Here is a 27457-nt window from a genome sequence, read left to right as displayed (position 1 = left end):
TATATGTTAAATATACCTGGGACCATATAGTGCCATTTTCTCTGATTATTTTATTATGAAATATGAGTATATATCTAGTAATCATATTAATAAGCAGTTTACTGTTAATTATTTTTCTTCTCACAGAATCATAGCATTCAACCTCCTGGCATTATATTGTATCTTAATATGAATACAGTATATTTCATATTTTTAAATACATTTTGAATGCATGAAAAACCAGATGTAGGTCTGAAATGAAAGAAATAATGTTGTTAAAAATGTCAAACATTTATATATCTATTAATGCAGCTATTATTCAATACAGCAGACATTTATCCAATATAGCGTGTTTCAGATCAATACATAGTACATATATGTTGTTAATGTAGTCTGAGTGTGGAGAATGTTAACTTATATGAATTTATACTCAATTCATTTAATATTATCCAAACAGACAGACAATCTCTCAGACTTATCTATTTACATTTACTGTAGAGCCACTTATTAAGTTCAGCAAATAACCATCCTAATATGTTACTGCTTAGCATTTATTTATTTTTTTAGATCCACAAATACACATTTTTATATAATACTGAAAATTACACAAGTTGTACTTTAAAATGAATTTCAAAGTTACAATACAAAACATGTGTTTCTGCCAGTCAGTAAAGATGTGTATCAGAGTTTCAGGGGCAATTAACAGGTCTGTGCTAATAACACTCACAGATATCATGACAATATATACACACATCATTATACTGCACAGCATACTCATCAGTGTATAGATACATCATTATACTGCACAGCATACTCATCAGTGTATAGATACATCATTATACTGCACAGCATACGCATCAGTGTACAGATACTCACATCATTAAACTGCACAGCAAACTCATCAGTGTATAGATACTCACAATATTATACTGCACAGCATACTCATCAGTGTATAGATGCTCACATTATTATACTGCACAGCATACTAATCAGTGTATAGATACATCATTATACTGCGGAGCATACTCATCAGTATATAAATACTCATGTCATACTGCACAGCATAGTCATCAGTGTATAGATACATCCTTATACTAAGCAGTGTACTCATCAGTGTATATATTCATCATTATACTGCACAGCATACTCATCAATGTAGAGATACATCAATATACAGTCCAGCGTGTTCACCATTAGTGTATAGATATTCTGTCATTATACAGTACATACTCATATTTATACAGAGCAGTGTACTCATCAGTGTACAGTGTAGAGAAACTCACAACATTATGCAGCAGAGTGTGGTGTGTGTATATATATATATATATATATATATATATATACACATACACACACACACACACACACAAATATACATACATTATATATATATATATATTTATATATACACACATACACATATACACACACACACATACATATATATATATATATATATATATATATATATATATATATACACATATACATATATACACACACACACACACACACACACACACTCAAAATCCTTATACAGAGAGGCATGTATATTATTACTATCGCATATTACTAAGATACCTGGGGGGGGGGGGCAAGAAGATGTTTGCACCAGGGCCCTTTGAGTAGGTCCGCTACTGGTTCATGCTATTGGCTGAAGAAGGGACCACAATGTCAAACACTTTTTTATTTGTTATCAGAAGGATAAGTCTTTACCATGTTTTCTCAACACCAGCCCTCAGAACACAGAGAGGTCAGATTTTTTTAGGATTACTTTAGATGAGAACAGGTTAGATAACTATACTTAGAGGTCCAATGTGGCCCCATCCTATGCCTGTTTGGTAATAGATGCCATTAAAGAGAGACATGTGTACACAAACCCACTTTTTACTCAGTACTGCCAGGGCTGGTTCCACTACATTGATGACTTGTTCAATGTGTGGCGGGGGCCCCCTGAGAGGTTGGTGGAATTCAGATTAAGCATTGAAAGTGCTGTTCCTTTCTTGAAATTCAGCAGTAAAATTGATGAAAATAAGGTGGAATTACTGGACATTATGGTCTCCAAAAAAAAATGGCATGTTGAGAACTGACCTCTTTCTTAAACCCACAGACGGAAATACTTTGTTACACAGGAATAGCTTTCACACACCACAGGTTTTTCAAAGTGTGCCCAAATCCCAGTTGTTAAGGATAGTATCAGACCCTGAAGTTAAGCTATCTAGGTCTAGAGACATGAAAGAGAAAATTGTCATAAGGGGTTATAGTGTTCAGGAACTAGATGAGGTTGAAGACTCATTGAAAAATTCCACAGTCAGAGGCAGGATATCTAACCCAACCAGAATGAATTTTGTCAGCTCTTATAACACCATGAGTAAAAAAAAGTGTTTAACATCATTAAGAGAAATTGGTTTCTGCTGAAGGAAGCATGCCCAGATATTAAGGAATTCCAGGAAATTCCTAGAACCTCCTATCGAAGAGGCAATACTATAGGTAGAAAGTTGGTCCATGCAAGGCAGTTCTTTGGCTTTCCAAAACAGGGAACTTTCCCATGCTTGGGGTATGCCCAATGTAAAAGTGTAATTAAGGGTAGTGTCATCTCTCACCCCCATACTGGGAAGCAATACCATACCAAAGGATTTACTTGCAACTCAACTTATGTTGTCTATGCGTTGAAATGCCCATGTGGGCTATTATATGTTGGCGAGACGACCCAAAGGATAAAAGATCGCATTTGCCAACATAAGTCGGCTATCAGAAACGAGAAAATATCCCATCTCCCTGTTCCATCACATTTTGCACAAATGGGCCTTCAGGCAAATCAGTTAAGGTTCATGATTATTGATAGTGCCCCAAAAATTTGAGAGGGGGTGACAGTGCTAGGGACCTTCTTAATATAGAAGCAAAGTGGATCTTGCAGCTTAACACCATGCATCCAAATGGACTAAATAGGGAATTTGACCTTCTCCACTTAATTTAAATTGCACATATCACTTTTACATATACTTTTATCATGAGGTGATAGGCTCAATTTTTTTTGGGCACGGACACATTTAATATGTGTTAATATGAAATTGTTGGCAACTTGCTGCATCTGTTTTTAATCTGTTATTCAATTCAGCTATGGGGAGTCAAGGGTTAATACTATAAATGTAATGAATTACCTGCGATGATGTTATATGCATTTGTTATTAGCTTGATAAAGGGGCAGGTGCCCCGAAACATTACTCGTCCTAATAAAGGTATAGTTCCTTAAAGGGACAGTATACACTCATTTTCATATAACTGCATGTAATAGACACTACTATAAAGAATAAGATACACAGATACTGATATAAAAATCCAGTATAAAACTGTTTAAAAATGTACTTAGAAGCTTTCAGTTTAGCTCTGTTGAAAAGGCAGTTGGAAAGCCCACTACAAGTGGGAAATAAGACACTCCCCACCCCCCTTCTTTTGCATATGAAAAGACCCTTTACACAAACAGGAGCAAGCTGGAGTAGGTAGCTGACGGTATTCAAATAAAACTTTGGGGCTTGGTTAGGAGTCTGAAAATCAGAGCAATGTTCTTTAAAAATAAGCAAAATTATACATTTTAAAAAAAAAAAAAACTTCATGGGCTTTATAAATAGATCACCTACAGAACATTTATGCAAATAAAAAATGAGTGTAAAATGGCCCTTTAACCGTGTGCCACCTTTGGTTCTTTCGCATGTTACACACTGAGACCCAGTGAGGGGGGTCTCCAATGTGTTGGACCGGACACTTGTCACAGACTTTACTGAATTATTTTGTTGTGCCTGTGCTGATCCCTTTGTACATATACTTAGAGGGCAGGACACACCTTGCAATTACAATATGTTTCTGCTGTTTTGCAATAAATTAACCTCCTTAAGAGTTATAAATAAATATTTTTATTGCATTATCACTTTGTTTCTTAAAATTGTTTTTCAGTAACCAAATTCCTCCCCCCACTTGCCTTATTTGAAGGGGCCAATCAGTACTTGTTACTGGACTAGAGAAGGCTGCCGGTGTCATTTTGAAGCCAATTAGGGATATATATGTAAGCAGGGTTAGACATGTGAAGACTGACATGTAAACCACCAGTTCTCAAAACTAGAAAACTCCTAATTTTCAGACTTAAAGTGATGGTTAAATCCTAGCATTTGTGAAACACTAGGATTTACTATTGGAACAAATAAAGGGGACTTTCATTTATGAAGATTAAAATACTTAATTCTGAAAGCTCTTTTATTTGTTTGCACATTAAGGAGGCCATAAAACAAATAAACAAAAGATATCTCATGATTCATGTAGAATATACAATTTTAAACAACTTTCCATTTTACTTCTATTATCATATTTTCTTTGTTTTGTTATCCTTTGTTGAAAAGCAGGGATGTAAGCTCAGGAGTGTGCATGTGTCTGCAGCACTATATGGGAGCAGTTTAGCAACAATATTATACATTAGCAAGCACACTAGAGGGCAGCACTATTCCCTGTCATGTAGTACTTTAGGCATGTACACACTACCTACCTAGTTATCTCTACAACAAAGAATAGATTAAAAGTGGAGCGATACCGTTACGTGCAAGCGATAAGGGGTTTATCTTGGGTGTTTGCGTGCGTCAGGTTTTTCGCTCATATTACAAGTTGAAAGTAAACGTGATTGCTTGAGCACAATTAAAAGTTAACAAGCGCCAGGTTAGCACGTCCTCAGAGCACAGGTTAACTGTTTCACAAAAAAAGTGTGACAAAACACATAAAAAATACACTGCAAAGTAAACACACTCATAATAACACCATCTAATAAAAAATATTTAAAAAAATTATTGCACAAAAAAAGTTCTGAGTTCTCAGTTAGAAATGTGTGTGTGTGTATATATAATTATTTATATACACAAATACACACAGTATCTCACAAAAGTGAATACACCCCTCACATTTTTGTAAATATTTTATTATATCTTTTCATGTGACAACACTGAAGAAATGACACTTTGCTACAATGTAAAGTAGTGAGTGTACAGCCTGTATAACAGTGTAAATTTGCTGTGCCCTCAAAATAACTCAACACACAGCTATTAATGTCTAAACCATTGGCAACAAAAGTGAGTACACCTCTAAGTGGAAATGTCCAAATTGGGCCCTTTTTCCCTCCCCGGTGTCATGTGGTCTCAGGTGTGTTACATTTGGTGTTATTGCTCTCACACTCGTCACTGGAAGTTCAACATGGCATCTCATGGCAAAAACTCTCTGAGGATCTGAAAAAAAGAATTGTTGCTCTACATAAAGATGGCCTAGGCTATAAGAAGATCACCAAGACCCTGAAACTGAGCTGCAGCACGGTGGGCAAGACCATACAGCGGTTTCACAGGACAGGTTCCACTCAGAACAGGCCTCGCCAAAGACATGGTCGACCAAAGACATTAAATGCACGTGCTCAGTGTCATATCCAGAGGTTGTCTTTGGGAAATAGATGTATGAGTGCAGAGGTTGAAGGGGTGGGGGTCAGCCTGTCAGTGCTCAGATCATATGCCACACACTGCATCTAATTGATCTGCATGGCTGTTGTCCCAGAAGGAAGCCTCTTCTAAAGATGATGCACAAGAAAGCCTGCAAATAGTTTTCTGAAGAAAAGCAGACTAATCCTGTCCTGTGGTCTGATGAGACCAAGATAAACCTATTTGGTTCAGATGGTGTCAAGCGTGTGTGGCGGCAACCAGGTGAGGAGTACAAAGACAAGTTTTTCTTGCCAACAGTCAAGCATGGTGGTGGGAGTGTCATGGTCTGGGCCTGCATGAGTGCTGCCGGAACTGGGGAGCTACAGTTCATTGAGGGAACCATGAATGCCAACATGTACTGTGACATACTGAAGCAGAGCATGATCACCTACCTTCGGAGACTGGACCGCAGGGCACTATTCCAACATGATAGCGACCCCAAACACACCTCCAAGATGACCACTGCCTTGCTAAAGAAACTGAGGGTAAAGGTGATGGACTGGCCAAGCATGTCTCCCGACCTAAACCCTATTGAGCATCTGTTTACGAGCGATAACTTTATACTTTCAAATTGTAACAAGAGTGCAAACCAACACTTGCAAAAAGCTTACTTCTAGCGCAGTTAAATAAGGCTCCACTTGTAATCTGTCCCTTATTTTTTTAGTGCCCCTTAAAACATTATGATCACAAAGCAATTGGAGAGAAAAACCAAGTACTTTTGATTGTTAAAAGGCTAATAGTAGCGACCCTACCATATGCATAAATATGTAGAACATTAATAACAGAATTTATGCTTACCTGATAAATTACTTTCTCCAACGGTGTGTCCGGTCCACGGCGTCATCCTTACTTGTGGGAATATCTCTTCCCCAACAGGAAATGGCAAAGAGTCCCAGCAAAGCTGGCCATATAGTCCCTCCTAGGCTCCGCCCACCCCAGTCATTCGACCGACGGACAGGAGGAAAAAATAGGAGAAACCATATGGTACCGTGGTGACTGTAGTTAGAGAAATTAATTAATCAGACCTGATTAAAAAACCAGGGCGGGCCGTGGACCGGACACACCGTTAGAGAAAGTAATTTATCAGGTAAGCATAAATTCTGTTTTCTCCAACATTGGTGTGTCCGGTCCACGGCGTCATCCTTACTTGTGGGAACCAATACCAAAGCTTTAGGACACGGATGAAGGGAGGGAGCAAATCAGGTTACCTAAACGGAAGGCACCACAGCTTGCAAAACCTTTCTCCCAAAAATAGCCTCCGAAGAAGCAAAAGTATCAAATTTGTAAAATTTGGCAAAAGTGTGCAGTGAAGACCAAGTCGCTGCCTTACATATCTGATCAACAGAAGCCTCGTTCTTGAAGGCCCATGTGGAAGCCACAGCCCTAGTGGAGTGAGCTGTGATTCTTTCAGGAGGCTGCCGTCCGGCAGTCTCGTAAGCCAATCGGATGATGCTTTTAAGCCAAAAGGAAAGAGAGGTAGAAGTCGCTTTTTGACCTCTCCTTTTACCAGAATAGACGACAAACAGAGAAGATGTTTGTCTGAAATCTTTTGTAGCTTCTAAATAGAATTTTAGAGCATGGACTACGTCCAAATTGTGTAACAAACGTTCCTTCTTTGAAACTGGATTCGGACACAAAGAAGGTACAACTATCTCCTGGTTAATATTTTTGTTAGAAACAACCTTTGGAAGAAAACCAGGCTTAGTACGCAAAACCACCTTATCTGCATGGAACACCAGATAGGGCGGAGAACACTGCAGAGCAGATAAATCTGAAACTCTTCTAGCAGAAGAAATAGCAACCAAAAACAAAACTTTCCAAGATAACAACTTAATATCTATGGAATGTAGAGGTTCAAACGGAACCCCTTGAAGAACTGAAAGAACTAGATTTAAACTCCAGGGAGGAGTCAAAGGTCTGTAAACAGGCTTGATCCTAACCAGAGCCTGAACAAATGCTTGAACATCTGGCACAGCTGCCAGTCGTTTGTGTAGTAAGACAGATAAAGCAGAAATCTGTCCCTTTTGAGAACTCGCAGATAATCCTTTATCCAAACCTTCTTGCAGAAAGGAAAGAATCTTAGGAATTTTTATCTTATTCCATGGGAATCCCTTGGATTCACACCAGCAGATATATCTTTTCCATATTTTATGGTAAATCTTTCTACTTACCGGTTTTCTGGCCTGAACCAGAGTATCTATCACAGAATCTGAAAACCCACGCTTCGATAGAATCAAGCGTTCAATCTCCAAGCCGTCAGCTGGAGGGAGACCAGATTTGGATGTTCGAATGGACCCTGAACAAGAAGGTCCTGTCTCAAAGGTAGCTTCCATGGTGGAACCGATGACATATTCACCAGGTCTGCATACCAAGTCCTGCGTGGCCACGCAGGAGCTATCAAGATCACCGAAGCCCTCTCCTGTTTGATCCTGGCTACCAGCCTGGGAATGAGAGGAAACGGTGGAAACACATAAGCTAGGTTGAAGGTCCAAGGTGCTACTAGTGCATCCACTAGAGTCGCCTCGGGATCCCTGGATCTGGACCCGTAGCAAGGAACCTTGAAGTTCTGACGAGACACCATCAGATCCATGTCTGGAATGCCCCATAATTGAGTAAACTGGGCAAAGATCTCCGGGTGGAGTTCCCACTCCCCCGGATGGAATGTCTGACGACTCAGATAATCCGCTTCCCAGTTTTCCACACCTGGGATGTGGATCGCAGATAGATGGCAGGAGTGATCCTCCGCCCATTGTATTATTTTGGTCACTTCTTTCATCACCAGGGAACTCCTTGTTCCCCCCTGATGATTGATATACGCAACAGTCGTCATGTTGTCTGATTGGAATCTTATGAATCTGGCCTTTGCAAGCTGAGGCCAAGCCCTGAGAGCATTGAATATCGCTCTTAGTTCCAGAATGTTTATCGGGAGAAGAGACTCTTCCCGAGACCATAGTCCCTGAGCTTTCAGGGATTCCCAGACCGCGCCCCAGCCCACTAGACTGGCGTCGGTCGTGACAATGACCCACTCTGGTCTGTGGAAGCTCATTCCCTGGGATAGGTGGCCCAGGGTTAGCCACCAACGGAGTGAATCTCTGGTCTTCTGATCTACTTGAATCACTGGAGAAAGTCTGTATAGTCCCCATTCCACTGTTTCAGCATGCACAGTTGTAATGGTCTTAGATGAATTCGCGCAAAAGGAACTATGTCCATTGCTGCAACCATCAACCCTACTACTTCCATGCACTGAGCTATGGAAGGACGTGGAACAGAATGAAGAACTTGACAAGCGCTTAGAAGTTTTGACTTTCTGACATCTGTCAGAAAAATCCTAATTTCTAAGGAATCTATTATTGTTCCCAAGAAGGGAACTCTTGTTGACGGAGACAGAGAACTTTTTTCTATGTTCACCTTCCATCCGTGAGATCTGAGAAAGGCCAGAACGATGTCTGTATGAGCCTTTGCTTTTGAAAGGGACGACGCTTGTATTAGAATGTCGTCCAAGTATGGTACTATGCAATGCCCCTCGGTCTTAGAACCGCTAGAAGGGACCCGAGTACCTTTGTGAAAATCCTTGGAGCAGTGGCTAATCCGAATGGGAGGGCCACAAACTGGTAATGTTTGTCCAGAAAGGCGAACCTTAGGAACTGATGATGTTCTTTGTGGATAGGAATATGTAGGTACGCATCCTTTAGATCCACGGTAGTCATAAATTGACCTTCCTGGATAGTGGGTAGAATCGTTCGAATGGTTTCCATTTTGAACGATGGTACCCTGAGAAATTTGTTTAGGATCTTTAAATCCAGAATTGGTCTGAAGGTTCCCTCTTTTTTGGGAACTACGAACAGATTTGAGTAAAATCCCATTCCTTGTTCCGTCATTGGAACTGGGTGTATCACTCCCATCTTTAACAGGTCTTCTACACAATGTAAGAACGCCTGTCTCTTTATTTGGTTTGAGGATAAGTGAGACATGTGGAACCTTCCCCTTGGGGGTAGTTCCTTGAATTCCAGAAGATAACCCTGAGAAACTATTTCTAGCGTCCAGGGATCCTGAACATCTCTTGCCCAAGCCTGAGCAAAGAGAGAGAGTCTGCCCCCCACTAAATCCGGTCCCGGATCGAGGGCTACTCCTTCATGCTGTTTTGTTAGCGGTAGCAGGCTTCTTGGCCTGCTTACCCTTGTTCCAGCCTTGCATCGGTTTCCAGGCTGGTTTGGACTGTGAGGCATTACCCTCTTGCTTAGAGGATGCAGAATTAGAGGCCGGTCCGTTCCTGAAATTACGAAAGGAACGAAAATTAGACTTATTCTTGGCCTTGAAAGGCCTATCTTGTGGGAGGGCGTGGCCCTTTCCCTCAGTGATGTCTGAGATAATCTCTTTCAATTCTGGACCAAAGAGAGTTTTACCCTTGAAGGGGATGTTAAGCAATTTTGTCTTGGATGATACATCCGCTGACCAAGACTTTAGCCAAAGCGCTCTGCGCGCCACAATTGCAAACCCTGAATTTTTCGCCGCTAATCTAGCTAATTGCAAAGCGGCATCTAAAATAAAAGAGTTAGCCAACTTTAGTGCGTGAACTCTGTCCATAACCTCCTCATATGGAGTCTCTCTACTGAGCGACTTTTCTAGTTCCTCGAACCAGAACCACGTTGCTGTAGTGACAGGAACAATGCACGAAATGGGTTGTAGAAGGTAACCTTGCTTTACAAAAATCTTTTTAAGCAAACCCTCCAATTTTTTATCCATAGGATCTTTGAAAGCACAACTATCCTCGATAGGAATAGTAGTGCGCTTGTTTAGAGTAGAAACTGCCCCCTCGACCTTAGGGACTGTCTGCCATAAGTCCTTTCTGGGGTCGACCATAGGAAATAATTTCTTAAATATAGGAAGGGGAACAAAAGGTATGCCGGGCTTCTCCCACTCCTTATTCACTATGTCCGCCACCCGCTTGGGTATAGGAAAAGCGTCGGGGTGCACCGGAACCTCTAGGAACTTGTCCATCTTGCATAATTTTTCTGGAATGACCAAGTTGTCACAATCATCCAGAGTAGATAACACCTCCTTAAGCAGTGCGCGGAGATGTTCTAATTTAAATTTAAATGTCACAACATCAGGTTCAGCCTGTTGAGAAATTTTTCCTGAATCTGAAATTTCCCCATCTGACAAAACCTCCCTCATGGCCCCTTCAGATTGGTGTGAGGGTATGACAGAACAATTATCATCAGCGCCCTCCTGCTCTTCAGTGTTTAAAACAGAGCAATCGCGCTTTCTCTGATATGCAGGCATTTTGGATAAAATATTTGCTATGGAGTTATCCATTACAGCCGTCAATTGTTGCATGGTAATAAGCATTGGCGCGCTAGAAGTACTAGGGGCCTCCTGCGTGGGCAAAACTGGTATAGACACAGAAGGAGATGATGTAGAACCATGTCTACTCCCTTCATCTGATGAATCATCTTGGGCAACTTCATTATCTGTGACAGTATTGTCCTTACATTGTTTGGACGCTATGGCACAATTATCACACAATTTTGAAGGGGGAGACACATTGACTTTCATACATATAGAACATAGCTTATCTGAAGGCACAGACATGTTAAACAGGCTTAAACTTGTCAATAAAGCACAAAAACCGTTTTAAAACAAAACCGTTACTGTCTCTTTAAATTTTAAACAGAGCACACTTTATTACTGAATATGTGAAAAAATATGAAGGAAATGTTCAAAATTTACCAAAATTTCACCACAGTGTCTTAAAGCATTAAAAGTATTGCACACCAATTTTCAGGGCTTTAACCCTTAAAATAACGAAACTGGAGCCGGTTACAGATTTAACCCCTATACAGTCCCAGCTACAGCCTTTGCTGTGACTTTACCAACCCCAGAGGGGAATACGATACCAAATGACGCCTTCTAGGAACTTTTCCAACTACTTTCAGGTCCTCACACATGCATCTGCATGTCTTGTTCTCAAAAACAACTGCGCAGTAATGGCGCGAAAATGAGGCTCAGCCTACAACTGGGAAGGCCCTTCCTGACTGGAAAAGGTGTCTAACATAGTGCCTGACGTTAAAAAACGTTCCCCAAGTTTATAAGTGTGAATTATCAGCATAAACATGTATAAAATGTCCAAATAAAGCAATCGATTTAGCCCATAAAAGTGTCTACCAGTTTTATAGCCCATATTAAGCCCTTTATTCTGTTTGAGACTAAGAAAATGGCTTACCGGTCCCCATGAGGGGAAATGACAGCCTTCCAGCATTACACAGTCTTGTTAGAAATATGGCTAGTCATACCTTAAGCAGAAAAGTCTGCTAACTGTTTCCCCCAACTGAAGTTACTTCATCTCAACAGTCCTATGTGGAAACAGCAATCGATTTTAGTTACTGTCTGCTAAAATCATCTTCCTCTCACAAACAGAAATCTTCATCTTTTTCTGTTTCAGAGTAAATAGTACATACCAGCACTATTTTAAAATAACAAACTCTTGATAGTAGAATAAAAAAACTACAACTAAACACCACATACTCTTAACCATCTCTGTGGAGATGTTGCCTGTGCAACGGCAAAGAGAATGACTGGGGTGGGCGGAGCCTAGGAGGGACTATATGGCCAGCTTTGCTGGGACTCTTTGCCATTTCCTGTTGGGGAAGAGATATTCCCACAAGTAAGGATGACGCCGTGGACCGGACACACCAATGTTGGAGAAATATATGTGGTTCACTTTAATAAAAAAAAAAAATATTGGGTCTCACAAGCAATACAAAAGGATTCATATTTACCATCAAATTACATATAAAAAAAATAGTCTGATATAAAAGTGTTTTTGTGAGTTTTGCTGCCGGAGAGGCTGACAGGAAAGCCATCTTACATATAGATTCATTAATTTATGGAGCAGCAATGTATGCCTGAATTTTATACACATTTTCTTACCTTTTTTGCATGTGCCTTTAACAAAAAAGTCGCAGACAGCAGCTCCCGACTCTGTGAAGATGCAAAACACAAAGAGATCAGATGATCACATAGAAAAAAAATCGCATCTGTTTATAGCTAGCAGAGTAGATCTTATTACAAACAAATTACAGGAACTTAAACCCTAAAAGACCAGTACAGTATGCTATAAATATGTGTATGTATGAGTGTGTCCTAAAGAATAGTAATGAAATATTTTATATAAACACATATATAGACACAAAATGAATATGTATAAAATCATATAACTAATTGTAACAAAAAGGTGAAAGTACCTTAAATGCTTTAAAGATTGGGCTAAAACAAGTAGTTTTCAGTTTAAACAAAATCATTTTAAGTATAAAAATACATAAATAGGATAAATAAATTATCCTCAAAATAACCCCAGAAGTCACAAGACTGTCCTGGTTTTGTACTTAAAGGGACAATAAATGTTGGAATCAATATGTGCAGCATTATGTATCATAAGGGAATCCCCTGTTTATAGCAGAAAACCCATTGCTGGCACTGGGAGCTCGTTCTATTCTTCCCCTATTGTTGTTGGCTTCCACTATACTGATTTGTACAGTGATATGAATCATGTGGCAGTCACCACGCAGAAAAATACTGTGGCCCTAGCTTGTACTCAGCTGTGTATTTGCTTGTGGCACTTTGTTATGTAAATAAACCAGCATCTGACACACACAGTACGTACTGTCCATGCCCTGGAAAGGAAGAAGCATACTGCCCCTTTGACCTTCAATGTCCCTCTCAAGGTCAAAGCTGAATCTCTCCATCCCAGCAATGAGGTCCTGCATGATTGTGGTATAAACTGTGCGATGGGTAGTCCTGGGTATTCACAAATGGGTTATAATTGCCTAAAAACAAATCAGAGCACAAAAGGTTAAAGAGATTATGTACACTCGAGGGTGTTTTAGACCCCTATTTTCTGCTACCTAAATACCTAAAAAACAAATGGTAAAATCCTCTCTTCTCCCTCCGCTACTGCTTTTAAAGAGACAGTCTAGTCAAAATTAAACGTTCATGATTCAGATAGGGCATGCAATTTTACTTTTATCATCAAATTTACTTTGATCTCTTGGTATCGTAGAAAGCTAAATCTAGGCAGGCTCAAACTGATTTCTTAGCTATTGAAAGCTGCCTCTTATCTCAGTGCATTTTGACAGTTTTTGAAAGGTAGACAATGCTAATTCATGTGTGCCATATAGAAAACATCGTGCTCACTCTAATGAAGTTATTTATGAGTCATCTGTTAAAATGCAAGTCTGATAAAAGAACTGAGATAAGGGGGCAGTCTGCAGAGGCTTAGAGACAAGGTAACCAGAGGTAAAAAGTGTATTAAAGGGACATGCAAGACAAAATAAACTTTTATGGTTCAAAAAGAGCATGCAGTTTTAAGACACTTTCCAATTTACTTCCATTATCAAATTTTGCACACTTTTTATTTACACACTTTCTTTGAAACAAGATCCTACTGAGCAGGTGCACAAGCTCACAGGGTATATGTATACTCGTCTGTGATTGCTTGATGCCTGTCACATGATACTCTGGACCGGAAAATGGGAGAAAAAAATAATTTGACAGGAAAAAAAAAAATCTACTGCTTATTTGAAAGTAAGTGTGAAATTATTGTCTTTTTATTATGCACTTGATAATTATGCAATTCTACTGCATTGAGTGCTCCTTTAATATAACAGTGTTGGTTATGCAATACTGGATGATGGGTAATAAAGGGATTATTTATTGTTTTAAACAATACAAAATATCAAGTACAATGTCCATTTGAATTAAACTTTCTTTTATGTAAAGGGACATAAAAATGTGATATGAAAATACTCTAATATGTTAGTTATGTGCAAGAACTAATGCAATAATAAAATGCTGTGTTTATCCTCTACAAAATGAAATGCAGCTCCAGAGAAACAGCGCACTACAGCTGAACACATCTAATTAGTCACCAATCACCAGCTAGCTCCAGTGCTGAGGATATGTAAATATGCTTTTCAACAAAGGATATTAATAGAACAAATTAAATTTGATAATAGAAGTGATGTCAAAAGTGTCTTAAAATTGCATCTATCTGAATCATGCAAATTTACTGGCACCTATATTATATGTTTGTGTGTTCTTAAATAAGAGATCATTGCAAAAATCAACTAGATAGATAGATAAAAACATAAGATTTGTACAACAAATCTATTTTCAAACAGAAAGATATTAGATAATAAAATCTTTTTTTATGTTGGTCCCTACTGGAAATGAAAGAGTTTTATCTCATTTTCTTACCTGCAACTTCTGTCCTATAGTTCCTTCTGAACAAGAAATACAATTAATGAGAACAGGTGTTGTGAGGAAGTGATATCCTAAAGAAAGGAAGTGATGTCATGTTTACAAATAAATGCATGCCAAAATCTACACATTATATGATGAATTACACTGAATTACTGTTGATTATAGAAAAGATAATTCTACTAAATTGTATTCTAGTCATTGTCTCTCTTTAATCAATCTTTAAATTAGAATTATTTTATAGTATGTAAATATTTTTCTTTTTCCCCCCATAAAATAATATGCAGATGACAATCCTGTTTATTTTTATTTTTTCTTCTATTAAATATGTTTACATAGTTAACTGTTGTTAAGCAGCATTGTTACAAAGAATCAGTTAATAACTAGGAATTAACATCTCACTTGAATGTTACATATTTTTTATCAAAGTTTTATAACACAACACATACCTAAAATATATCATAACTGATTTAGCCAAGAAATAAAATAGCCAGATGATAATGGACAGACAGTTATTTCAACCAATTTGGCAGCCGTGAGCTAAAAAAATAAAAATAATTTTTTTTTTATTGTACACTCAAGGGTTAGTGGCACGGTATATATTTTTTTTGCGTTTTCACATTCCCCCATAGAAGTCAATTGAGCAAAAAAAGTTGGGGGGGGGGGGGGGGAACTCTCACCCACTCTCTCGGGCAAACACCATGAAATATTCGCAATAGAGCTAACCCAACATAAAAATATGAAAATTTCCTATTCCAATGTTTTTTAGCATGTTTTTTTGTAATATGCACATACCTGATTGCATACTGTAATATGCGCAAACATGATCTCATACTGTAATATGCGCAAACATGATCTCATACTGTAATATGCCCAAACATGATCTCATACTGTTATATGCACAAACATGATCTCATACTGTAATATGCGCAAACATGATCTCATACTGTAATATGCGCAAACATGATCTCATACTGTAATATGCTCAAACATGATCTCATACTGTAATATGCGCAAACATAATCTCATACTGTAATATGCGCAAACATGATCCCATACTGTAATATGCGCAAACATGATCCCATACTGTAATATGCGCAAACATGATCCCATACTGTAATATGCGCAAACATGATCTCATACTGTAATATGCGCAAACATGATCCCATACTGTAATATGCGCAAACATGATCTCATACTGTAATATGCGCAAACATAATCCCATACTGTAATATGCGCAAACATGGTCTCATACTGTAATATGCGCAAACATGATCCCATACTGTAATATGCGCAAACATAATCCCATACTGTAATATGCGCAAACATGATCCCATACTGTAATATGCGCAAACATGATCTCATACTGTAATATGCGCAAACATGATCTCATACTGTAATATGCGCAAACATGATCCCATACTGTAATATGCGCAAACATGATCTCATACTGTAATATGCGCAAACATGATCTCATACTGTAATATGCGCAAACATGATCCCATACTGTAATATGCGCAAACATGATCCCATACTGTAATATGCGCAAACATGATCTCATACTGTAATATGCGCAAACATGATCCCATACTGTAATATGCGCAAACATGATCCCATACTGTAATATGCGCAAACATGATCTCATACTGTAATATGCGCAAACATGATCTCATACTGTAATATGCGCAAACATAATCCCATACTGTAATATGCGCAAACATGGTCTCATACTGTAATATGCGCAAACATGATCCCATACTGTAATATGCGCAAACATAATTCCATACTGTAATATGCGCAAACATGATCTCATACTGTAATATGCGCAAACATGATCTCATACTGTAATATGCGCAAACATGATCCCATACTGTAATATGCGCAAACATGATCTCATACTGTAATATGCGCAAACATGATCTCATACTGTAATATGCGCAAACATGATCCCATACTGTAATATGCGCAAACATGATCCCATACTGTAATATGCGCAAACATGATCTCATACTGTAATATGCGCAAACATGATCCCATACTGTAATATGCGCAAACATGATCTCATACTGTAATATGCGCAAACATGATCCCATACTGTAATATGCGCAAACATGATCCCATACTGTAATATGCGCAAACATGATCTCATACTGTAATATGCGCAAACATGATCTCATACTGTAATATGCACAAACATAATCCCATACTGTAATATGCGCAAACATGATCCCATACTGTAATATGTGCAAACATGATTTCATACTGTAATATGCGCAAACATGATCCCATACTGTAATATGCGCAAACATGATCCCATACTGTAATATGCGCAAACATGATCCCATACTGTAATATGCGCAAACATGATCTCATACTGTAATATGCGCAAACATGATTGCATACTGTAATATGCACATACCAACATAAAAACTATGTATACGTATATATTAATGTATTTATATGTGTACTATTGGGAAAGCCTGCCCAGAGGGCAGTCTGTTGTGGTGACGGAACCACCGAACCACCCTGCCATTTTCAGAAGGGCATTCTATTGTGGTGACGGAACCACCCTGTCACTTTCAAAATCCACCTGGATGCAGCTTGCGTTGCATCCAGGTGGATTCTTTCACCACCCCTTTTGCTCTCTCTCCCCCCTCTTTTGCTCTCTCTCCCCCCTCTTTTGCTCTCTCTCGCCCCTCTTTTGCTCTTTCTCCCCCCTCTCTTTTGCTCTTACTCCCCCTCTCTTTTACTCTCTCTCCACCTCTCTTATGCTCTCTCTCCCCCCTCTCTTTTGCTCTCCCTCTCCCCCTCTCTTTTGCTCTCTCTCCCCTCTCTTTTGCTCTCTCTCTCCCCTCTCTTTTCCTCTCTCTCCCCCCTCTCTTTTGCTCTTTCTCCCCATCTCGTTTGCTCTCTCTCCCCCCTCTCTTTTGCTCTCTCTAACCCCCTCTCTTTTGCACTCTCCCCCTCTCTTTTGCTCTCTTTCCCCCCTCTTGTTTGCGCTCTCTCTCCCCCTCTCTTTTGTTCTCTCTCCCCCCTCTTTTACTCTCCCTCTCCCCTCTCTTTTGCTCTCTCTCTTCTCTCTTTTGCTCTCTCTCCCCTCTCTTTTGCTCTCTCTCCCCTCTCTTTTGCGCTCTCTATCCCCCTCTCTTTTGCTCTCTCCCCCCTCTATTTACTCTCCCCCTCTCTTTTGCTCTCCCTCTCCCCCCTCTCTTTTGCTCTCCCTCTCCCCCCTCTCATTTGCTCTCTCTCCCCCTCTCATTTGCTCTCTCTCTCCCCTATCATTTGCTCTCTCCCCTCTCTTTTGCTCTCTCTCTCCCCTCTCTTTTGCTCTCTCTCTCCCCTCTCTTTTGCTCTCTCTCACCCCTCTCTTTTGCTCTCTCTCCCCCCTCTCTTTTGCTCTCCCTCTCCCCCCCTCTCTTTTTCTCTCCCTTCCCTCTCTTTTGCTCTTACTCTCCCCCCTCTCTTTTGCTCTCTCTCTCCCCTCTCTTTTGCTCTCTTGATTCCCTCTCTTTTGCTCTCTCTCCCCTCTCTTTTGCTCACTTTCTCTCTCTTTTGCTCTCTCTCTCCCCTCTCTTTTGCTCTCTATCTCCCCTCTCTTTTGCTCTCTCTCATCCCTCTCTTTTGCTCTCTCTCACCCCCTCTTTTGCTCTCTCTCACCCCCTCTTTTGCTCTCTCTCCCCCTCTCTTTTTCTCTCCCTTCCCTCTCTTTTGCTCTTCCTCTCCCCCCTCTCTTTTGCTCTCTCTCTCCCCTCTCTTTTGCTCTCTTGCTTCCCTCTCTTTTGCTCTCTCCCCTCTCTTTTGCTCACTCTCTCTCTTTTGCTCTTTCTCCCCTGTCTTTTTTTTTTATTAGGGCACTCCCACTCCCTCCCCTTCCCTGCTGATCTGCCCACCCGCCACCCTCCCACACCTCCCACCGGCACCAGCAGAAGATTGCTACAGACTCTTTCACCACCCCTTTTGCTCTCTCTCGCCCCTCTTTTGCTCTATCTCCCCCCTCTCTTTTGCTCTCACTCCCCCTCTCTTTTGCTCACCATCGTAACGATCAGGCATCTGGCCTCATATGGAGGCAGAGCACCGATCGCGCTCCGGCTCCATATGCGGCAGATGCCTGAAGCTTCAGGAGCTCCAGCTCTCAGCTGTTTTATTACAGCTGAGAGTTGGAACTCCTCAAGCTGTGTTGCGCTGAGGTGGCTGCGCTCGCATCCAGCATTCCTTTGAGAATGTGTGCGCAACTACCGACGGCGACGGACGTGTTACAAACGCGATTATAGTTTGGATATATGTCTGTAAATACATATATACTGTACGCATAATAATACATTAATACATATGTATACATATATAGACACACATATATATATATACATGTTTAAACATAAGTATGTATCTCAATGTTAAATCCCTTCTAACACCCAAGATTTCATATCTTTGAGCCTTTATAACTTTTCAATGCATTTTTTTTAAATAATTTTTATTAGACAGTGTTAATATGAGTGTTAGTGTACTTTGTCATGTATTTTTGAAGTGTTTTGTGCAAATCTTTTGTTTCAGAAAACAGTTAATCACAGCTCTGAGATAGCGGTAAGGATTCTTGCGTAAATCGCGATCACGTTAGCAAAATTGCGATTGCGCTCAACTTTTAATATCAGCCCTATGGAAAGGGGGCGTAAATGATTGCGCTAACGCTTGCGTAATTTTTTCTGCGCCACTTGTAATCCAACCCTAAATCTTTGAAGTTTCATTTTGACCACCACATCCCTTTAAGAAAGTAGTATACACTTTTTTCATTTACGTCCTCTCTGGAGGGGAATGGAAAATACACACTTCTTAGGGGTAAATTACAGATGAAAGTTGAACAATAATTAAAAAAAATATATATAATGTACTGCATTTTTACTCTTCTTAAAGCGACCTAGTACTCATTTGTTTCTATTGTTTATATGAAATAGCAGCATTTTACTGTGTTAAAAATAGTTTTGCATGAAAAAAGCCTGTTGAAATTAAAGCATAACTAACAGTAAGAGCATGTATGTCTACAAATTATACATATAGTAGTACTGAGTGTTTACTAGCTTACAGAGTCAACTCCCACAGAAAATGTTGTTTTTATTGGTGGATTTATGCATCCACCAATCAGCAAGAACAACCCAGGTTGTTCACCAAAAATGGGCCGGCATCTAAACTTACATTCTTGCTTTTTAAATAACGATACCAAGAGAATGAAGAACATTTGCTAATAGGAATAAATTAGAAAGTTGCATAAAATTGCAAGCTCTATTTCAATCACAAAAGAAAAAAAAATGAGTTCAGTGTCCCTTTAACCATATTATGGGGAATAATATTGTTGAGTTTATGCCACGTATATTTTATTTCATGCATATTGGTGTAGTTATAAAACAAAACAGCTAAATTATATGTCCTCTGTTTTGTGTGGCTGCATAAAATAGGTGTCACTGTCACATTATATAATTTAAATTAGTTACATACTGACTCTGTTTTGTCTTTGTCGTCCAAGGTCTATTATCCCTCCCTTGTTATAGCTTCAAACCAAGGAAGAAGAAAAAACAAAAAGTTCACACCTCCTCCACTCCACATTCTCCTTAGACATATTTCCTATTGAAGAAGATATGAGAGAATACTACACACAACTGCTATTTTAGTTCATGTATACAGTGTCTAGTAAGTTGAGCCTTATTTTTTTATCTCTTCACTGCTTTTCTAATTGTTTGTTAAACCACTGGCACTAAGTTTGACTTATAGTGAATTTCCCACCTTTGTGGAGTTTAGCCAAGAGGAGAGGGAGCAGTAAAGAGTTGGGGAAGAGGCTCTATCCATCTGTAATCTGGCAGCTGACCACCATTTTACAATTGGGATATACAGGATCTCATCCATCACACCCCAGTGCACTGTGACTGACAATCTCTATATGAAGATTAATGTGGGGCTAGGGTTAACCTATTGGATCCCGGGGGGCGGAGTTAACCTGCCGAGCTGATCAGAAGCACTTTCTCAGAGCTCCAAACCTATGATGGTTAAAGACTCAATAAAAGCACTCTTTATTTGCCTAAACTCTATTTTAAGTGTGGCATACTACCTACTAGGCATCCTTCGCCTGCTTTCAGAGGAGGAGTTTTGCCGTTATCAGGAGGAGAGCCCTCGCCTAGACTACATCCAGCCGCTCGTATTGAAGGGCCATATCTCATCAGGCTCCAGAGGGTCGGGGATCCGCTCCGGAGCTGAAGTGCTGAGTCGCAGTCGTAGCCCGGCTGTAGTGAAGTGACCCGCAGCTGGCAATACACCTGGTGTGACCGCAGGACTCCTTACCCCATCCGAACGCCTTAGCCGCAACCTGGTATTGACCGGTGTTCCAGAAACCCAGCCGAACCAGGCCACACAATCGAGGAGGGTAGGAAGAGCTAGGAGATAGTTGAAGGACCCTGTAGAGGAGGAGGAGGGCAGTTGGAGGTCCGAACACTCACCTTGGGCCCTTTTGGCGTGAACCGCGGCCATCTTGCCCGCGGGTAAGGAAGAGACCTCTGTCGGAGGGGTCAGAAATCTGTGCAAGTAAGGTACCGAGTTCACCTCCCAAGAAACAGGCAGCGACTGGCCCTCTGTGTTAGTTGAAAGGCCACCTGAGAAGTGTTGTATGCTGCCGAGAGGATCCGGTACAAGGCTTCTTTCCCTGGAAGGGCAGACGAGGCCTGCTTGGGCCTACACACACCACGAGGACTGATCTGAGGTCATCAATATCAGTGTGGACAAGGGTGAGATCTAAGCTTTACATTATCTCAAGTGTACCCCATGCCAGCACTATAGAATTTGTCCCAGGGCCTTTATTAAGGTATGTAGTGAACTTGGTCATTATTACACATCAGTGAAGCCTGTCATAACCCACCTTAGCCCGGGCCTAACCTCCCAGAGACTGTCAGCCCTACCTTAGTCCCTCTGGGACGAAGATCAGGGTAGTCAACCATATCTAATTAAGATCACAGTTATGTTAATCTTTGTCAACAGATAACACATTGGATGAGCTGACCAAAGCTTTTTACCCCTACACGGTAAAGTCACACAGTGTTATTTACACGCTCATATCAGTGTTCACCCTCGCTCCTACTTAGGGGTCCTCCTCACCGTGAGCATCTCCACATTACCACCTTATCAGTTGGATACAGCTAAGGCTCCTTGTTAGGGTCTTCTAAAAATAAGAAGAGTTTCTATCTCCCACTATAAAATTTCCACTATATCACCCTGCTAGTCACTTGAGCCCTACTTCGCTAATGCCTTAGGACTGACTTCTATCCTGGACATCGTTGAAATAAGTGTTTTAACGTATTGTGGCTGCTGCGTCAGCTTATGTATCGCTGCAGCCTAGGCTCAGAGTGGAGTGTCTCTTTTTTATCCAGATTGTTTCCTCCCTATGGCACATAAGAGTTCCCTACACTAAACTAACTGCACCCTTATCCTCTGTTACATTTTGCCCATTATCTGTGTTTTGACCCACATCGTTAGGTACCTACATACTTTACTCCTAACACATCGGTTCTACCCTAGCTCATAAAATCCACCTCCCATTATTGGCCTGGAAGCCACGTCCCCTTGAGGGTATATACCCTCTGGCTTTAAAAACCTGCACATAGTGCCCCTATTTTGTTAAGTGTGACCCCTACACAGGTTGGGTATACCTCTCCCGCTTCATTACCCACTGACAACTAAGGTTCATCCCCTTAAGGGGTGCGAAAACCCTAACCCATTGGATGCCAGAGAGAACACTACTCTGCAAGACATAGCAACCCTTTCTGGTATCCAAGGGATCAAAATGGTCCAACGTTTGTGCACATGCAACAGTGCTGGGGCCACTTTATAGCGGCTTGTTGACTTGGTGGGAGGGAGACACTTTGTATGCTCTCTACAGAGACAATGAGCTATTGGTGAAGTAAAGCAATTGAGAATAATGTCTCAGAAGAACCTATAGCCAGTTTGGTTACAGTGATTGCAACCTTTTTTCTTCTTAAATGGAAAGAGTCCACAGCTGCATTCATTACTTTTGGGAAATAAGAACCTGGCCACCAGGAGGAGGCAAAGACACCCTGGCCAAAGGCTTAAATACTCCTCCCACTCCCCTCATCCCCCAGTCATTCTTTGCCTTTCGTCCCAGGAGGTTGGCATAGAAGTGTCAGAATTTATTTTGTCTCTTATGGAGGGTAGTACTGTTCGGCATGGGACTGGAGTTTTAAGTAGTCCTGTCAGTCTCTCAGTGAGGGCTTGGATGAAAGTTAGAATCCGGAGATGCAGGAAGAGTCTTTCTGCGAAACAATCCCGACTCATGTTAACAGCTGCTCAAGCAATCGGCTTTGTCGAACTTCGCTCCGCTGCCTACTTTCTTCTCTCAAGTCCATGGCAGAGGCGACGCTACTATCTGTCACACTTGAAAGGCTGTGTTCCTGTTCCATGGCGTAGATTCCGGTAAGATTGTTTCATTTTACTTTCTTTATGAATGTACTGTAAAGCAATTGTGTTCCTGAGAGGCTACCACCTTGGGGGTCTAACTTAACATAAGAGTCTCAGTGTGTCTCCTTTAGTATCATGGAATCAAGGTTTAATATCGCCTCAGGGGGGGTTATTGAACAGGGGGGTTTATTATCATGTTTGTTATGTGATTCAACCTGCTTAAGTGTGGTGTTTACGGGCTCGTAGTTGGAACATTGGGGCCTTTGGAAGTGACGCGACCTTATGGTTGGGCGTGCTTTTTTGGACTATGCGGTTCACCTTGTGGTCGGGTGTGGTTACGCTCCATCTTCCATTTCCGCATTCCTGACCGTGTCGCAAAGGAGAAATTCTAGTTCGCAGGGGTCTGGTCATAGGAGGTGGTGAGTGCCCCAGCCATTGTGGGTGTCAGGTGCCGTTTTTGTGTTACTTCTTTAGTCCATATTTGCTTATCCTCTATCCAGTTATGGAGGATTCTGATGCTGAGACTGTGCAAATTTCAGATTCAGTTATGGAGGATTCTGATACTGAGACTATTTTAATTTCAGATTCTGCGTCTGGTGAAGAATCCGGATTGGCCTCGTTGACACATGTCAATCAGTTTTGTTCTGTATGCCATATGAGAGCGCCTTGTTCTTCAGGCTCGGGGAATCAAGGGTCAACTGAGCCATCCGCCTCTGGGGGTCCTGTCCTCCAAGAGGTGAGTTCCCTACTGCTCCCTACTTCTACACATGCAGGTAACCCAGTTTATGATTATTCCTCCATGCAGGGCGGCGTGTTCCCCCCAGAGGTTGCAGCACATTTTCGCTCCCACATATTTTTAGCGATTATTCGTCTGCAGAGTCCGGACGTTTATGCGCGTTTGTGCTCGTGCCCTATTGTCCCGGGTCTACAACCTTAGGGAGGGCCTGTACAGTTCCCTGCGGGTGTAACTGTCCCTGAGTGTTTTGCCTTTTGTTATAGAGTGGCGCATCTTCGCGTCCTACTCAGACATGTTTTTCAGTTATTAAATGATCCTATCCTTCTCGGATACGGGAATTTTCAGTCTGCCTCGAATGGTGCACCTCAGTAGACATGCTGGGATGATGTAATCTCCTGACTGTTCTTGTTTGAGATCCTTCCCAGTTTGTTTGGATTAGGGCTCCATTCGGCTGGTCCTGCGGTAGGCCTGTTTTCTTATTGGGTGTTAACCTATAGGTTGCCTTATATTTTATTTTTATCCGGTTAGGATGTCTTTTATTTGTTTATTATTTTCCTTCGGGAATCCTAAACTGGGATCGATGCTCTCTGTTACTTCGGCGGAAGAGTTTTTGGGGACATGTTAGTCCTAGGTTTGTCTGTTTCCTTCTTCCCCTCTGAGGGAGGATTTATGGGGACTGATGGTTAGGACCCGGATGCAGGCTGGTCCTGTTGGGTTTGGTTCTGTCTTGTGGCTGTTCAGACACGTGGCACCGTTCTGATTGGTTGGTCCGATCAAGGTGCTGAGTGCTCATGTTATCATTTGTTTTTCATTCAACTAAGCATTCTAGAGGATGACAACTAGCTAAACTAATTGTAAATAGATGCACAATTGAGTATAGAAGGATTAGCTCTACGATTTGAAGTATCTATTGACTCAGCAAAGACTATTAAATTTGATAGAAAAATATTATTCCATTATTGTTCCATTTCATTCACACATTACTAACTGTATTAAAAATTTCTAAATCACAGCCAGGAATAATCACTCATACAATAGCTTAAGGTAAATTTAAAAACACTTGAACTAGTGGTTAAGAATATAAAGTTACCACAAAGATACTCATAAATAATAATTATCAGCCAACAGTTGAATATATCGTTAAATAAACTAAGCCCTTACAATCCATGGGCTAAATTAAGCTTATAGTTATAATTAAGATGTAACTGTAAGGCTGAAATAAGTAGTAATAGTATGCCAGTAAACTAGTATTAAACCATGGTAAGCAGTTTAAAAAGGACAACAAGGAGAGACGAAGCTACTCCTGTCGGACCCCTGATGCGCGTTTCACAAAGAACGCTTCCTCAGAGGGGGGACCAACTGTTGGGCGATGGTGTCTCTTGGAGGCCTGTTGGCTCAGTTGAATCAGTTTTTGCAATCTCTAGCTTGGCTCTGGACTACCTGCGGGTCTGTGTTCTCGGAGCCTTTCCTTTCAAAGTTTCTCGGCTTCAGACGAAACTGGTTTTTTTTGTGGGTAGTGGTTTCAGGCTTGGTGCCCTCAGCATGGGCCGCCTACTGTACCCTCCCGTCTTGGAATTCAGTGTCCTTTATAGCTTGGGTATTGTTTTCCCAAAAGTAATGAATGCAGCTGTGGACTTTTTCCATTTAAGAAGAAAAACATAAATTATGCTTACCTGATCATTTTCTTTTCTTCTGATGGAAAGAGTCCACAGCTCCCCACCAGTAATTTTTATGTGGGGCGTCCTTATTTATTCTTCTGGCACCTTTCCCCCTGATATTTCTTCTACTGTTCCTTGTTCCTCGGCAGAATGACTGGGGGATGAGGGGAGTGGGATGAGTAAATTATTTATCTTTGCCTCCTCCTGGTGGCCAGGTTCTTATTTCCCAAAAGTAATGAATGCAGCTGTGGACTCTTTCCATCAGAAGAAAAGAAAATTATCAGGTAAGCATAATTTATGTTTTTTAAAAAAAAGTGGCATGACTGGGACTGGCTGCAATCTGCAGGAATAGTGTAGTTTAAAGTTTAACTGAAAATATACATACATTAAACTTGCATATTTTAAATGTTTCCTGTACGGTACTCATTTGAGGAATGCAATCTCTCCAATTTAAAGGGACACTGAACCCAATTTTTTTCTTTTGTGAATCAGATAGAGCATGACATTTTAAGCAACTTTCTAATTTACTTCTATTATCAAATATTCTTCATTCTCTTGGTATCTTTATTTGAAATGTAAGAATGTAAGTTTAGATGCCGGCCCATTTTTGGTGAACAACCTGGGTTGTTCTTGCTGATTGGTGGATAAATTGATCCACCAATAAAAAAGTGCTTTCCAAAGTTCTGAACCAAAAAATGCTTAGATGCCTTCTTTTTCAAATATAGATAGAAAGAGAACGAAGAAAAATTGATAATAGGAGTAAATTAGAAAGTTGCTTAAAATTGCATGCTATATCTGAATCACGAAAGAAAAAATGTGGGTTCAGTGTCCCTTTAAGGGACAAATACTCAGGCAAACAGCTTCTAAGAATTCATTATATTCAAATCTCCTGCAGGAACTAATTTTCAAATGGGCTGGAATCACTCTCTCTGTCCATATTTTAAATGTTTCCTGTACGGTTCTCATTTGAGGAATGCATCTCTCCAATTTAAAGGGCCACTAAACCCAAAATCTTTCTTTCATGATTCAGATAGAGAATAGAAATTTAAACAACATTACAATTTACCTCTATTATTTATTTTGCTAAATTTTTTAGATATCCTTAGTTGAAGAAAAAGCAATGCACATGGTGAGCCAATCACACAAGGCTTCTTATGTGCAGCAACCAATCAGCAGCTCCAGAGCATATCTAGATATGCTTTTCAGCAAAGAATATCAAGAGAATAAAACAAATTAGATAATATAAGTAAATTAGAAAGATGTTTAAAATTGCATTCTCTTTCTAAATCATGAAAGAAAAAGTGTGGGTGTCATGTCCCTTTAAGGGACAAATACTCAGGCAAAGGCTGGAATCACTCTCTCTCTGTCCGACTGGAATGTTGAAGGGATACTAAACCCACTTTTTTTCTACATTTAGCCACCAATCAGCCAGAGATACCCAGGTGCTGTACCAAAAATGGGCTGGCTCCAAAGCTTACATTTCTGCTTTTCAAATAAAGATACCAAGAGAAAGAAGAAAAAATTGATAATAGGAGTAAATCATAAAGTTGGTTAAAATTACATGCTCTATCTGAATCATGAAATAAAAAAATTGTGTTTAGTATACCTTTCATTTGTTCTACTGTTTTTTTGTTTACATAGCTTTTCTATAACCAATACTTCAGGAGGTTTCAAAAGGCAAAACGATTTATTTTAAATTACAAAATAAATGTAAAGGAGCTATTTTTAAACAATTTAATACATTCCGGCAAGTAGAATGGATCACTGGGAACACAACTTAAAGGGATATTAAAAATCTTGGGATTTTTATATAAAATGTTTTGTTATATACATATATGTGCTTTCATTATTTATTTGCTCCATTTTCGTGTATTTTT

At 40.3% G+C, this 27457-nt stretch overlaps 1 protein-coding gene across 1 annotated transcript in view; it reads right to left on the bottom strand.

Moving 5' to 3' along the window:
- CPSF4L (cleavage and polyadenylation specific factor 4 like) overlaps positions 1-12446 on the bottom strand; it is a 147909-nt gene extending 135463 nt beyond the window's left edge. Inside the window, exon 1 of the mRNA XM_053707005.1 lies at positions 12411-12446. The gene's annotated coding sequence lies outside the window, so the exon portion shown is untranslated. The remainder of the gene's footprint in view (positions 1-12410) is intronic.
- Positions 12447-27457: the final 15011 nt, after the last annotated feature.

Source organism: Bombina bombina, chromosome 1 (genome assembly GCF_027579735.1).
Source record: "Bombina bombina isolate aBomBom1 chromosome 1, aBomBom1.pri, whole genome shotgun sequence".
NCBI classification, from domain to species: Eukaryota; Metazoa; Chordata; class Amphibia; order Anura; family Bombinatoridae; genus Bombina; species Bombina bombina.
Note: the sequence above shows the minus strand (reverse complement) of the source record. Positions and strands in the feature narration are given on the sequence as shown.